A 14,963-nucleotide genomic window follows, 5' to 3' on the forward strand; every position below is an offset into this window, starting at 1 on the left:
AACACTAACTTACAAATGAAAGGATTCAAAAAATTAGGCCAGGCCAGTCACTCGGGGCAGAAATGCACCTTCTAGCTGGAAATAGGAACGAGGCAGTGACCTACAGTTCTTCAGCAGAAACAAATGTTGTACTGTTCCTGGTCAAACAAAATACACTCCTTGCCCATTCCATTTTCATTCAAAATTGTTTGAATGTGCCTGATCCACTGAGGAAGTATAATGGGCTAGACCTAAGAAAATTCAAAATTGTGAAAATAAGGCTCACTTAAGCTTCTATCACCTTGACCTTTTGGTCAGCTAGGTAAGCTCAGGGTGCTGTCAAGCTAAATAAGGTTTTGTCACTACACTAGTTGGATGAAAGACCACCAAGTCATTCTCAGGACGTTGTAGAAGTGATGCTAACTATGCCATAGATGAGTAAATGTTGAACATGGTGTTAAAAGACTGCTGGGGGAAGTGCCCAATCTTCCAAGAGATGAAGTCAAATCCTGACCCCTTGTCATTAGAGATCCCACAGCAAATTCACAAAACAAGAGCATTTGTTCAAATTCCATTTTGGGTCATAGCACTCCACCTATATCAAGTTCTCCCTACAGTTTTAGTTAGAATATTTTAAGAGATATATATTTCTTTCACTTTCCAGCCCCGTCTGTTACTTACAAAGAGCGTGGAATTTATGAAAAATGCTCTGTAGCTTCCGTGATCTGAGAGAATCCTAGAGAAATGCAAAATCATTGCTTACACTTCATTTAGTCTCAACATTCACAGGTCTCTGGATGGCACAAAGCTATTCACAGAAACTGGCAATAGTGTGTAGGCCAAGTATGGTGGTGAGATATTGTACGTCAGAGCCAAACACCCACAGCCTCTTGGCTTATGAAACACCACTGACCAAAGACATTGATGGGCCAACAAGAATAAGGCTCAATGGCCAGGAAGATACAAAGGGGCAGAGGGGAGGTGACGTAGAGAACATTTGAGACCAAGCCCTTCAGTGGGAGCTACAGTAAGTGGATATCAAGGAGAGTTGAGGATGCTATGCATCTAACCCTGATCTTGCAAGAACAGCAGAGGTTCAAGGGCCAAAGCGCAGGAGGAATTAAAGCCAAGAGTGAAGTTGTCATAAATATAAAGGGAAGGATAAACACCTTTAAATCCCTCCTGGCCAGAGGAAAAACCCTTTCACCTGTAAATGGTTAAGAAGCTACGATAACCTCGCTGGCACCTGACCAAAATGACCAATGAGGAGACAAGATACTTTCAAAGCTGGAGGGGGGAAACAAAGGGTTCTCTCTGTCTGTGTGATGCTTTTCCCGGGACCAGAGCAGGAATGCAGGTCAGAACTCCTGTAAGGAGTTAATAAGCTATCTAGTTAGATATGCGTTAGATTCGGTTTTGTTTAAATGGCTGATAAAATAAGCTGTGCTGAATGGAATGTATATTCCTGTTTGTGTGTCCATTTGTAACTTCAGGTTTTGCCTAGAGGGATTCTCTATGTTTTGAATCGGATTACCCTGTAAGCTATTTACCATCCTGATTCTACAGAGGTGATTCTTTTACTTTTTCTTTCATTAAAATTCTCTTTTAAGAACCTGATTGCTTTTTCATTGTTCTTAAGATCCAAGGGTTTGGGTCTGTGTTCACCTATGCAAATTGGTGAGGATTTTTATCAAGCCTTCCCCAGGAAAGGGGGTATAGTGCTTGGGGGGATTGGGGGGGAGAGAGACGTTTCCAAGTGGGCACTTCCCCTGTTATTATTGTTAGACACTTTGGTGGTGGCAGCGTTTAACCTAAGCTGGTAAGAATCAGCTTAGGGGGTCTTTCACGCAGGTCCCCACATCTGTAACTTAGAGTTCAGAGTGGGGAAGGAACCTGACATGGTGGTAGCAGTGGGATTAATTTGAAATCATTTTGAGATTTTTTTTTTTTAAACCAGAAGCACAGAAGGATTTTAAAAGATTTTAAAGGGTTTTGTAGAAGGGGACAAAGCCACAAGCATAACAAAAGGGACGTGTCTTTTGTGAGCAGGAGTTTCTCTACCTAAAGGCAGGGTAGTTAACCTCCTGCAGGGAAATTCACAAGTCTTCACAGACCTGAAGAAGTTTTTTTTTTTAAGCTAAGAGCAACTAGAGGGGTTTTCTGTCTATTTGCCTGGAGACAGAGGTGTTAGGGGTTTTTAAAGGGTTTTTCGGTCGGCTGACAATCACGAGCCGAGAACATCGGTATCTGGTTATAGCACAACTTTTTGTGTTTTTTTTTTTTTTTGACAAGCCAAGTTTTGTGCGTGTGTGTTTGATTTCTAACTCTCAGGTGTAAAGGCAGTTAAAAACAGAGGCAAACATGCCAGAGCCCAAGTCAGAAACAGCCCAAGTTTCAGAGTGGGGAAGGAACCTTGACAGAAGTAAAACCCCACAGCACAGGAAACAGCTACCTACATCACTACATACTATAGACATACTGCACGTTATTTTGTTCAGGAGGGAAAAGTGTGCAGGAATTGTGGTCATTGAATAGTATGGTACAACTCTGCACAAAAAGCGTACCGAGCAAGCTGTGAGGGTTTGGTTGTTAGTTTTCCAGCATCAACTACTCAGTTCATTGAATACAGAACTCCAGAAGTATCTGGCACAAACCAAGATTGTTTGATAATATTTCCTAACTCAAGATGCTATAACAGGTTTCCAAACAACATTATTTGGCGCAAAGCTAGATAAAGAAGCCACAACATATGGCAGCCGGCACTACAGAGAGCAAGCCAACCAATGCAAGCATAGCCTCACATTACAATAGACTACCCAGACTCTACTAGATTTGTTATACAAGACTACGGGCAGGTCAGACTAACTCCCCAGCCACTACATAATCTTGCACAGCTTGCCATGACAGATTTAAGCAGGTTGAACACAAAGACTGTGTAGTTTTAAATAAATTCTTAAGATTCAGTATTCATTGCCATACTTGATAAACTTAAACATCATGAGATATCAGGGAGTTGGAGTACAAAGGTGCTGACAGGAGCATAAAAATTAACACAGTCTACCAGCTAAATCATTAAAAGAATATGAAGTTGCCTACTATCTGACCAGTCTGTTCCATACAACTAGCTCAATTAAGGGTGGAGCTTCTACTACTCTCTAAAGAAAGCCAGTTCCGTGTAATTATGTAAGCTTGCCACAGCCAGAACAGAAGAGCTGGAAGACATCAATAGAGCCTAACAGTGGTATATAGTGCCACAGATACAACTTTAATCCACCTGTTCAAAAACACTTACACCTCCTAAACATTCCCCCTCCCATTCATAATCTCAAACCACCGTGCAGATTTTTAGTAATTACACTGCTAAACAGCAGCAGTACAAGGAGGAGGAATGCAGAGGGGTGGGAAAGACTAAGTAGGCACACTTTAAATTTAAAAAACATTAAATTGGTTTCAAAGAAGACATGCCGAGGCCCTAGATACCCAGGTCCTCAGACTAATGGTCAGTTACCAAACGAAAGGGTGGAGGAGGAGGAGGTTGTGTGCTGTGCAGAGCATTCTAACTTTTCTAACACATTTCGGTTCACGGGGTCTAGGCTAATAAAATGGCGAGTACTCCTGCTCTCCACATAACAGACCTGTGGCAAGGTCTCCAAAGACTGGCTTCAAGGTAACCATGCTATTTAAAAGTGACAAGACGACGGACAAGTATGAAGGCTAACCCTCATCCATTTCCAATGTCACCCGCCTTCTTCCCCCCCTCCATTCCCCCCGTCTTCCTCAACTGAATGTTTCTGTGATCAAGCCCCCCGCTGGAAGGCCTCCAAGCTGGGAAGAAGTTCTACAAGCACAATCTTTTGATGAAGTTTCTCCTTGAGCTTTTAGCTCTTTCAAAGCTGCTCCCACCTCCACCAGCCTCTTTCTGCCCAAGTTTCAAAGTAGCAGCCGTGTTAGTCTGTATTCACAAAAAGAAAAGGAGGACATGTGGCACCTTAGAGACTAACCAATTTATTTGAGCATGAGCTTTCGTGGGCTACAGCTCACTTCATTGAATGCATTCAGAAGGTTCGTTGTTTGATTGCAGCCCTGATAGTCATAGAATCATAGAATATCAGGGTTGGAAGGGACCTCAGGAGGTCATCTAGTCCAACCCCCAAGTCCTAGCAACTATTTTCATTGTATTGTTTCATGAAGAATGTGGGAGATATCTGTATTTCTTATAAATAGTTTGTACCTCTGTACAATTACTATCATGTTGCCTGCTGCATGGGGGCAGAGTTAACTCTATCCTAAGTGGTTTTTACACATCTCCAGGAGGGCAGACAATGACTAACTCAAATGCTGGTGCTTAATGAACAATACAGTGAATCTGCTGCTGGAAGCCTACCTCAGATGCCTGGTGAGGTGCATAAACCAGACTGGCTAGGTCCAGGGTTCCCAGGACAGACAAAGAAGCTTTGAACAAGACTGCCTGTGAACTCAGAGGGAGAGAGACTTACTGGGGGACAAACTGAGATAAAGTCATAAGCCTCAGAGGTGCAGTCTGTCTCGCCCAGCCCCAATGCTGGAGGGGGAGGGGGGGCGCAGAGGGGCACCTAGCATGGGAAGATTAAGGTTTAGGTAAGATAACATCCACAGATGCTGTCCTGTCTGCATTCTCTCACTGTCCACAGCTCTTGGAGGGAGGTCTATACCAGTGGACAAAACCCAGCTGGACCTGCTTAAGACACACAGGTGCTGTGATCTGGGAACCCAATCTAGGAATGGGGCAAAATGCAGATTCCAACCTGAGAGAAATGCAGGCATGGGCCTATAACTTGGAAGGGGGTGCCCGTGGAGAGGTCGAGTGAGGGGTCAATAGTACTGCTCACCCCAGAAACGTGACACACACACACACACACTTCAGACCAATATAGAATGTTAGAAGGGATACTGATCTGTATGCTCTCCAGGCACCCTGGACATTACTGAAGAATGCAACAAAATTGATACCCACATACCTGGCTGAACGTGGCAAGACAATGTAACATAACATCTACCAACAGAAAACCAGGAAACTCAGAACCTTTAGCCTTTCTCCAGTATTATCCCACCCTTACAATTCACACATCCCACATCTCCAGGTACCTGGAAAAAGGATGAGCTTTGCAGCATCCCCTGAAGGTCCCCAGATTCAGACTGTTGTTATCCAGGGGAAAGAGCATATTCCAAAGTTGTGGGGCTCTCAGAGTACATCTAGCCAGTAGCCCCTTCTCATACATACCAACAGGATTTCAGCTCAAGTGCTTCTCCTGATCATTGCGGTAGTAGGGCATGGCACAGGGAGAGTGGCAGTCTCAGGTAGGCAGTGAAACTGTTGAAATCTTTATAGTTCCAACCAACACCTTCAACTTCACCCAGAAAACCACAAGCAGCCAGAGCAGATGATGGAGCTGGTTGCATATGCTCACAGAGAGATACTCCACTTATCAAGCAGACTGAAGTGATGATGGATGACTGGGGAAAGCAACTTATCAAGCAGACCAGCACATTCTGTGCCACCTTCGGTTTTGGAATTATTTTAAGGCATAGCCTCACACAGAGCACACTAAATTATCGAATCTCATGGTGACAGACATGAGTGACAGTCACAAGGTACATATCTGAAAGGAAAGGTCACAACCTTCTGCATGTATGTAAGTGATAAAAAGCTGACTGGTCATTGCTGCTACTTCGTCTTCTAGTAGCCACTGGGAGTCAAACCTGATCAAGTAATGATGGACATACTTAATTGAAGTGGCTGATACTATTCTTACCCTACCCTCCAGTTGCTTTCCCCAGTTATCCATCATCACTTCAGTCTTGCATACGTTAAGCTTCTGTCAGCTAGTTCTCATCCATACCCAGATCTCGCTTGGACACAGAGTACAGTCACTGACTGCTTTAGTCTTCACTGAGTCTACAAGACAGGGATTAACACCCTGGGGAGTAATAAACCAGCGGGTTTATCCCAGGTGCATCTATACAGGCAACACAAACTTTTGCTTGTCCTCCTTCATTAAGCATGACGAAAGGGCCACCCCAGTCTCTTCCTCATGCACCTGAACAGTGGGAAATTTAATCAAATTTACACACTACAGGATAAAGGGGAAGTTTAAAATTGAATCTCGAGTGTTTGTGGATTATAATATCAAATACAGTTCAAAAATATTGCTGATTCAAAATTAGAGAGTGAAGATTTCATTATTTATTTTTTTAAAATATGATATTTGTGGAACAAGTCTTATTCCAGGAAACTCAGCACTGCACCTAGAATAGTTTTGAACACTCTAGACATTGATAGGCCACAAACCAGATGAAAAAGTTTGAGCTCTTTGAATGGATTATAAGAGAGAAGACCAAAAAAAAAAAAAAGAGCCCAGGAGGCAAAGTAAGTGACAGAGAATATGCACTGAGATGTCTGTCCCAAAAGCATGGGAAAGACAAAACCACACAAGTAACTTTAGTGCTCTTGTTCTAATAAAGCACTTATTCTAATAGAACACTAAAGGAAGAATCTGTCTTCCTTTCCTAGATCGTGTCACTTTAGGATGTCTCAAACCTGCAGCTAAGTATTTCCTCCATCATTCCAACATATGCCACACTTCAAGGTGGCCAGAAAACTTCGAATAAAGGACAGAGGAAGTCTAGAGCAGATCACCTGCCACCTACCGCTAACAAAGTATTTTCAAGCTCCTGTGATCAGTTTCAGCACTACTTTTTACTAATCCTACCACTTCCGAATAATAAGTAGCAGAATTAAGATTTGGCTACAGACGCCACCTGTTAATTTCCCTTAGGATGAATAACAAGAACCAGCTCACTAGACTTGTTCTGCTTCTTCCTAGAGGAAACAAAGCGAAAACAACCCAGTAATTGCCAATGCCATTATCGTGCTGGCGGCAAAAATTGTGTCACATGGACCTCGCATTACTCCACTTTCTAGTTGGTGCTGGGCCAGTCTTCTCCTTTGGCACAAGATGCTTTATAATCTATAGCAAGCCCAGAACAGAGAGGTAGTTCTACACTCTACTTAGTTGTTTCAGAGCTGCTGTGTGCTCGGGTTACTAGATACAGGTAAAAATACTGGCTACAATGCTTAGTGTTCAAGGCCACAATTTATGAGCTACATCTAAATTATGACAGACATGTAAAGCCCACAATTTGTTAACTGTGGAAATTTCTAAGTTAACCTTTCAGCTGAGCTGCCACTACTTTTGTGGGCATGGGGATGGGAGATATCCCTGAATCCTTCCCAATATAGAGCAACAGAATGTGCTCTAGAAATAGACATGTTCTCTCTGAGCTCTGGAGACTTCATGCTCTCATTTTAGAGCTACCTTTGGCTTTTCCTTTATAAGATTTTCTGGGTTATTCATCCACACATGAAAGATGCTGGAAGTGACAGCAAGCTTCAATTGCAGGACAAAGCCTACAGGCTCTCAATCCTGACAGTCTGTATGTGGAGGGGGGGAAATTAAGGCACTATTGGGACCACTCTGGATCTCCAACCTAACGGACCCCAGATTTAGTGGCAGGGTTGTTGGGGTTGGTTTTTAATAAAAACAAAAATCAAAAAAATCCCCACACACAAAAACAAAATTAAACAGCTTTTGAAAAAATCATGGAGCAGGTCCTCAAGGAATCAATTCTAAAGCACTTAGAGAAGAGGAAAGTGATCAGGAACAGTCAGCATGGATTCACCAAGGGCAAGTCATGCCTGACTAATCTAATTGCCTTCTATGAAGAGATAATTGGTTCTGTGGATGAAGGGAAAGCAGTGGACGTGTTGTTCCTTGACTTTAGCAAAGCTTTTGACACTGTCTCCCACAGTATTCTTGCCAGCAAGTTAAAGAAGTATGGGCTAGATGAATGGACTATAAGATGGATAGAAAGCCGGCTAGATTGTCGGGCTCAATGGGTAGTGATCAATGGCTCCATGTCTAGTTGGCAGCTGGTATCAAGTGGAGTGCCCCGAGGGTCGGTCCTGGGGCCAGTTTTTTTCAATATCTTCATAAATGATCTGGAGGATGGTATGGATTGCACCCTCAGCAAGTTTGCAGATGACATTAAACTAGGAGGAGAGGTAGATACACGGGAGGGTAGAGATAGGATACAGACAAATTGGAGGATTGGGCCAAAAGAAATCTGATGAGGTTCAACAAGGACAAGTGCAGAGTCCTGCACTTAGGCCGGAAGAATTCAATGCACTGCTACAGACTTGGGACCGAATGGCCAGGCAGCAGTTCTGCAGAAAAGGACCTAGGGGTTACAGTGGACAAGAAGCTGGATATGAGTCAACAGTGTGCCCTTGTTGCCAAGAAGACCAATTGCATTTTGGCATGTATAAGTAGGGGCATTGCCAGCAGATTGAGGGATGTGATTGTTCCCCTCTATTCAACACTGGTGAGGCCTCATCTGTAGTACTGTGTCCAGTTTTGGGCCCCACACTACAAGAAGGATGTGGAAAAATTGGAAAGAGTCCAGCGGAGGGCAACAAAAATTATTAGGGGACTGGAACACATGACTTCTGAGGAGAGGCTGAGGGAACTGGGGATGTTTAGTCTACGGAAGAGAAGAATGAGGGGGGATTTGATAGCTGCTTTCAACTAGCTGAAAGGGGGTTCCAAAGAGGATGGCTCTAGACTGTTCTCAGTGGTAGCAGATGACAGAACAAGGAGTAATGGTCTCAAGTTGCAGTGGGAGAGATTTAGGTTGGATATTAGGAAAAACTTTTTCACTAGGAGGGTGGTGAAACACTGGAATGCGTTACCTAGGGAGGTGGTGGAATCTCCTTCCTTAGAAGTTTTTAAGGTCAGGCTTGACAAAGCCCTGGCTGGGATGATTTAATTGGGGATCGGACTAGATGACCTCCTGAGGTCCCTTCCAACCCTGATATTCCATGATTCTCCTCAGAACAGCAACGTTAATTCTAAACAGCTTTTCCTGTAGATTAATGATGTGATTGATTACAATGGTCAATCATTTCATAACCATGCACTGCAGGCTTTCAGTGACAGCCCTTGCTTTAAGAAGCATTTACGGCTCAAGAGACCAATTTGGCTCATCCTGGTAAATTCTGTAGAGGTGCCTGTGACCCAAGGTACCATCCCACACTGAAAATGCCATGGGCAGGGCAGGCTGCAAAAAGGAGAGTCAATTCCCCCAAAACTGGTGGTTAATATGGTAGTCAGATTCACCAACCAGTCAAACTGTGCTCCTGATCCCCCACACTACTTACCAAGAAGCTGGAAAAAAAAAAATCACGCTGCCCCCTTTATGCATTCCAGTCTCTGGCTCTCAATCAGCAAATAGGTCCAGTAAAGTGAGAACTTATTTCAAACTCTATTCACTATACAAAATGTTCTTCTGATCCCCAAAGGGCCAGCCACATTACCAGATCAATTTGGATCTTACCCAAAATATTACGCTGCCAGCCAATCCTTTAATATCTAAAACCGAAAGTTTATTAGAAAAGAAAAGAAAAAAAAGAAAAGAAAAGAACAAGAACAAGAAGAGAGATGTCAAATGATCAAAGCAATCAGATACATATATGTTACTTCACAGTCCACATATCCGATGAGTTTGCTGGCTTGTAAAGTCCCTCTGGAACACATCCAAAGTTTGGATGGGTCTCTCAGTCCTTTATTCAAAGCTTCAGTTTGTAGAGAAGTTACTCCAGGGGTGAAAAGAACTGAAGACCAATGGAGAAGATGCAGCTGCCTTTTTATATCCCTTGCCATGTAGCTTGTACATCCTCTGTCTCAAACACAGGCTCATAACACATGAGCATAGAAAAGCACTTGGAGTCCCTTGTCCACATGTCCTGCTGACTCATAAGCATAGCCCCTAGTGTCTCTCCATAGGTTCATTGTACAGCTGATTGCCCTTGATAGGCCATCTAACAGGCTAGAATAGTGCTGATGCCAATCTGTTTGAGGGTTTCACCAAGAAACACAGAATAGGTCTGAGATGCAGATATATCACATATTTATAACTCACGATACAAAGATCATACATACATATAAATAAGCTTATCATATTTAGAAAATAATAACTTTTGCACTGATACCTTATACGGAATATCTTGTAAGATTCATAATATTGGTATCAGTAAGATTATAAATAGTCACCCATATTTCATGCAGCGTCACATGTCCGGTCTCTGAATATCTTTAAAAACAGGTTTCCTTTGCCTGTGGCAATTTCTGTTAGCCAGTTTTCAACTGCTTTGGAGAACGCTTATCCAGGTGCATAACAAAACTTGTTCATCTACAATTGTATCTTCAGCTCCATTGCCTCTATGCACGCCAGTACAGTGTTGGCCATTTTATCTTGCCACTATACAAAATAGGTGACCAAAACATGACTCGTGCAAGTTGAAACTGACATCACACTGATAAAAAGTCCATCTCAGCACCATGGTAGATAGTGGACAGTAACAGTTAACTGTTCAAAGACATACACCAAGGGCTAGATTCACAAAAGATCTTGGGTGCCTAACTGCCACTTTAGGCGCCTCAATTCCAGAATCAGGCCCCTTGGCCGCCAAAGCCTGTAGGCGCCAAACTCTTGCTGTGAAAAGCTCACTAGGTGCTTAAGTTTTTGCCTCTGGGTAGGGCCGGCTCCGGGCACCAGCGTTCCAAGGGGGTGCGTGGGGCGGCAGGTAGAAAGGGGCGGCAGTTTCTCCAGCTGCGGCAATCCAGCGGCAGCGTCTCCCTTTTGCCGGCCACGGCAGCAAATTGGCAGCAGCTTCTCCCTTTTGCTGTCCACGGCAGCAGTTTTTTTTCCCCACTGCTTGGGGCAGCAAAACCTGTAGAGCCGGCCCTGCCTCTGGGCATGCAGCCCCATTCCCAGCATCTGGATGCCAGAGTCAGGCACAAACCGGGGGAAGACAGGTGTACCTCTGGCTAACTCACCAGCGAGGCCTGATCCTGTGAGTATGCTCCGAGCTCACCTACCGGATTGAGCCCCTGTAGACAAACTTACCCAAAACGGCTAGGGTGGGGACGAGGGGGAGTAGGACCTCTCTCATAACTTTTAGCCCAGTGGTTAGGGTACTCACCTGGGATGTGGGAATCTGTCCCCACCAGGTTTGCCAAAATTACGAATCTGTCTGTGGGAGGGAAGGCCCTGGCTGCCAACAAATCCAAATATACCCCAGTGAATTATAGTCTCTGTACAGGAGCTAACATGTTTTTTTTTTTTTTTTACATTTAGCTGAAGACCTAAATTCCTGGAAGAGGGAAAGAGCTGTCTGGGTAGAAATTAGTGCCATTTGGTAAGATTGGCCCCTGAATAGCCTGCCGTTGAGATATGGGAAGACTAAAATTGCTTCTCAGCAAAGGTAACCCACTACTACCAGGACCATCCCTGAGGAGTGCGGGGCCCCAGACCCCGCCACCACTCCACCCCTTCCCCCAAGGCCCTGCCCCACCTCTTTCTGGCTTCCACCCCCTCCCCCGAGTACCAGGAGCCGGTGAGGTGGGGACAGGTCGCTTGCGGCTGCTGGCTCCAGGCCCCCCGCTAGCCCTGAAGGTTGCCCTGGACCCCGCGTGACCAAAGCACAGGGCCCCCCAAAGCGTGGGGCCTGGGGCGGTTGCCCCGGTTCATCCTATGGGCAGGATGGCTCTATTACCATGAGAACTTTTAAGAATACCCCTGGGACCAAAGAGAAGCTGAAGGGAAGTACTCTATATTGAAAATGATCCTGGCCCACAGAGAAATGTAGGTATTCCCTGTGTGTGGGATGTATTGCTACTCTCTGTCCTTCTTTGGCACAATACTTTGAGTAAAACCTTTTCCCCCTGTGAGGGAATGGGACTGGTTCTACCACTCCTAAACAAAGGAGAGAGCGTACTTCTTGGCTCAGTATAGTTTTGTGAAAGGGGTCCCTGACTATGAATGGGGAGGGGGATGGGAGGGAGGGACATAAAGTGCATGGCGTAGCCAGATGTTATAATCTCTATAACCCACTTGTCTGTTGTAATATGCCGCCAGGCCTGCTGGAAATGGGAAAGGTAGTCTCCAAAAGTGGGATGGTGGGTGAAAGGTTGCAGCTTGCAAACTAGATGTGAGGGGACAATTGAATTCTTGACCAACCACCAAAATTATTGTTTCGATGATTATTAAGTACTTGCTGAAAGAGGGCGAGAAGCTCTTTTCCTCTGGAATTTGTGTCTCTTTCTAGCAGATTCAGTGATTCTGTGAAATCCAGATAACTGAGCCAGGTGCAACCTCTGGACAGTTTGAGACCCACTAAATCTCTTCTTGCTCACAGGAGTGTACATACCCAGAGAACTCAACATGGCCCTGGAATCCTTCAGTGTGTGCAAGGACCCATCCGTGGTCCCTGAGAAGGGCTTCAGACCATCGAATATGAGGTACTCAACAGTATTCTGAACCCCTCTCAGGAACCTTGACAGCTGAAGCCATGACACCCTGCGCATAACAACTGCTGTGAAGATGGATCTAGCGGCAGTGAATGTGACATATATAAGGACGTTTGTGTGACACACTGTACCTCAAAATAGCACCCTGTAACCCCTATATTCATCATTCATATACGATAGTGATATTTCATACAAAGCATGCCATGTAAGAGGACATATGAAAGGTCATGATCTGCTGAAACCCACTGTTCTGTTCAAATACGTATATCATTAGTGCATATGAAGTTATGAGATTTTGCTGTATGGTTAAAAGAAAAGGAGTACTTGTGGCACCTTAGAGACTAACCAATTTATTTGAGCATGAGCTTTCGTGAGCTACAGCTCACTTCATCAGATGTGAGCTGTAGCTCACGAAAGCTCATGCTCAAATAAATTGGTTAGTCTCTAAGGTGCCACAAGTACTCCTTTTCTTTTTGCGAATACAGACTAACACGGCTGTTCCTCTGAAACCTGCTGTATGGTTGCTACTGAAATAGGTTATAAGTTTGAGAGCCTTTACTGCTAAGTGATGACCCATTCCCAGGAGGGTGTTAAATGACCATTAATCAACAGGGGAGTTGTAATCAAAGGGTTTGCAATTCAATGACAATTGCACAAGTACCACACAAAGGCGACTGCTCAACTCTGACTCAAGTTGCACAAGATCACATCAGGGGAATTGCTCAACCCGGAGACTCAGCAAAGCCCACAAGGATACGTCTGAGCAAGTGTCTTCCAGGCACATGGACTAAGGACATAAAATAGGGGAGAGTGGCATAATGCTTTTGCCTTTCTCCTCCCCCACCTACACTGGAGCATCAAGAACATGGGAAAGACAAAGACTTCAACTGAGGAGACTGGTCCCAGGCTCAAGAGAGAGAAGGCTGTGTAAAAATTGTAACATCCAGTGGTATGAGAAAATTGCTTGATCTAAATACTGCCGATTGTAATAAGATTTAGACTGTGTGCTTATCCTTTTTCTTTTTCTTTTTTTTTTCGGGGGGGGGAGGGGACGGGACGACTCTCTCTTGTGATATGTCGACTACTTAAAAATCACTTAAAATATATCTTTCTGTAGTTAATTAACCTGTTTTATATTTTACCTCATTTTACCTGTATTTTGCTTGAAGTGTTTGGGAAGTTTCAGCTCAGGTTGCAAAGGCTAGCGCATGTCTTCTCCACATTGAGGACTGTGTAATGAACTGACACCAGCAATCTCGGCTGCAAGCGAGACAAGGAGTCAGACCTCTGCGACCAACGGGCAGCCTACAGATTTCATTTTCATCTAGGCCACTGATATGGATAGGGTCTTGGTGGCCAGTTTGCTTCAGGCCAGGGCCCCCCGTCCCAATCGCAAGACAAGCACCAATCCTGGTTCCCATTACATTTCACAAATAGTCCTTGATCAAGCAGTGGAGAGCAGGAGGAGTAAGATCCTAACTCAGATGCCAAGCAGCCCCATTGCTTTCCCCCAAAACCTGGGACAAGCCCTGAGGCTGCGAGCAGCCAGTCCGACATGCCCATAGCCCAGAATGAGGAAGGGGCTGGTGCTGAAGGTGGAAATGGTACTGCTGATGTTTCCACTGCCAAGAGCAGTGTCAACCCTGAAGTCAGCATTGATACTGAAGTAACATTGCTGAGGTGAAGAGTGGTGACTGCTCCATGGTAACATTGGCAGCACCAGCCACAGGAGTACTGAAGAGGTCCCTTGTGCCAAGTCCAGTACCGGCCCATTTCCCCTGACCATGGAAGGGAAACATCAGCGTGTGAGGCCAACAGATCCACAGGGTTGAGCAGCCCACCCAGCCAATAGGATTATAAAGGATGCAGCCCTGACAAAGTCCTGGACCGAGGGAGAGGTCAGGACAGAGGAAGTCCACTGCTGCCTGACATGCCGCCAGCACAGCAGCAGCTGGCGTCAGCATCACCCTCGTCAGTATCAGACTCGACAGACATCCTGGGGCCAAAACTGGAGTCAACCGTATGGGGTCTCTGATCTCCCTGCACAGTGCTGGGAGCAGGTCTTGTCAATAGCTGTCATCCCAAGCACCAGCGTTCACCGCATACCGATCCATGCTCCTTCTGGAGGAAGGAGATGAGTCCCCACAGGAGCTGGAGCGACCTCAGTCAGTATTTTGCGACCTTTTCCTCGACAGGGAAAGATTCCATCTCTTTGGAGAGGTGCCAGCTCCAGGACACAAAGCAACAGCACACTCAGACCACGAGGGCAACCTCTGATCTGACAAGGGCCTCAGTGCCAAAAAAAGCCACGTGGCCTGTTCGAGCCAGTGCTACTTAAGACAAAGATCCCTCACCACTGGAGTCTCTTTCATGAACGATCTGCAAGTTGAACACCACTTCTTGACATGGGCTTTGCCTAGGCACAACAAGCACCATGCGTGAGGATTATTGTTAAGATCTCCCCCACACGACGGACAATGTTTAAACCCTGGTGAGGGCATCACCAGGTAACACAAACTATAATCAACTAATAACAGGTCTAACACTGTACTAGAACTACGTACAACCAGAAAAAAA

The 14,963-nt window shown here is 45.0% G+C and overlaps 1 protein-coding gene across 11 annotated transcripts in view; it reads right to left on the bottom strand.

The window, feature by feature from the left end:
* FBXO34 (F-box protein 34) overlaps positions 1–14,963 on the bottom strand; it is a 66,975-nt gene that overhangs the window by 13,945 nt on the left and 38,067 nt on the right. The window lies entirely within an intron of this gene.

Source organism: Caretta caretta, chromosome 6 (assembly GCF_965140235.1).
Source record: "Caretta caretta isolate rCarCar2 chromosome 6, rCarCar1.hap1, whole genome shotgun sequence".
In the NCBI taxonomy this organism is placed as follows: Eukaryota; Metazoa; Chordata; order Testudines; family Cheloniidae; genus Caretta; species Caretta caretta.